Here is a 993-nt window from a genome sequence, read left to right as displayed (position 1 = left end):
TGGGGATGGGGGGCTGCCAGGAGGCGGCGGGGGCCGAGGCGCTGGGCAGGGGAGGCGGGGGCAGGCTGGGCGGGGGGGCCCCGGGCGGCGGGGGACCCCCCAGCAGCACTGACTGCAGTTGCTTCTGGTGCATTTGCTGGAGCTGCTGCAGCTGGGCCAGGTGCTGCTCCTGCAGGCTCAGAAAGCCCGACGTGCCGGTCACTGGGGCAGCGGCCGGAGCCGCGGAGGAGGCCGCGTAAGGCGACGGCACCACAGGAACTTGCGGCGGCAGGGCAGGGGAGAGCACAGCCGGCGGAGGCCCAGGCAGTGGTGGAGGCGGCATCATCGAGGGCGGCGGCGGGTAGGCCCCCGCCCCATACAAACCCCACGTCGGAAACATGGGGCCGGGGACAGGAGCTCAGTGGGTGTCGCCGGGAACGGAGCGCGAATCTTCCTTCCACAGGCCGCAGGACCAGCGATCGGCGACGGGTGCGCGTGCGGAAGCGTCTCGACCGCCAAGGCCATAGAGTGCAACTTCCTAACAGCTAGAACGTTTCCGGATCGGTGGTAGCGGACGGAAGGAAAGGGAGAACCAGAGGTACAGCGCCCCCTGCTGAATCGTTTCGGCTACGGCCAAGAGGTAGAAGGGTTGGAAATGAGGTTCACCTTCTCGACCCCGACCACTGCGACGCAGATCTTCAGTTGACCGTGAATGACCCACGTGCTACCCAATGATTCTCAACGCGCGGTGGTTTTTTTTTGTCTCATTACATTTTACATTGCTTCATTACATCTTCTCAATCCCGCTCATCTTGAGGGACAACATCTTTTCAGAGAGGAGGGCACTTGGTTCTTGCACTTTAGTTACTTGTATTATTGAATAAAAACCTAAAAGGTGCTGCCCAGTTAATTGGGCCACTTTTCTAGGCAATCGGTGTTGATTCATCACTGCCCTAGTGATTTGCTTATATTGCAAGTGGGCTTATTATTACAAATATGAATAACACAGCTCAA

Source organism: Gekko japonicus, unplaced genomic scaffold, assembly GCF_001447785.1.
Source record: "Gekko japonicus isolate JY-2015 unplaced genomic scaffold, Gekko_japonicus_V1.1 scaffold1050, whole genome shotgun sequence".
Lineage (NCBI taxonomy): Eukaryota > Metazoa > Chordata > Lepidosauria > Squamata > Gekkonidae > Gekko > Gekko japonicus.
The sequence above is the reverse complement of the archived record's forward strand: the minus strand, read 5'-3'. Positions refer to the sequence as shown.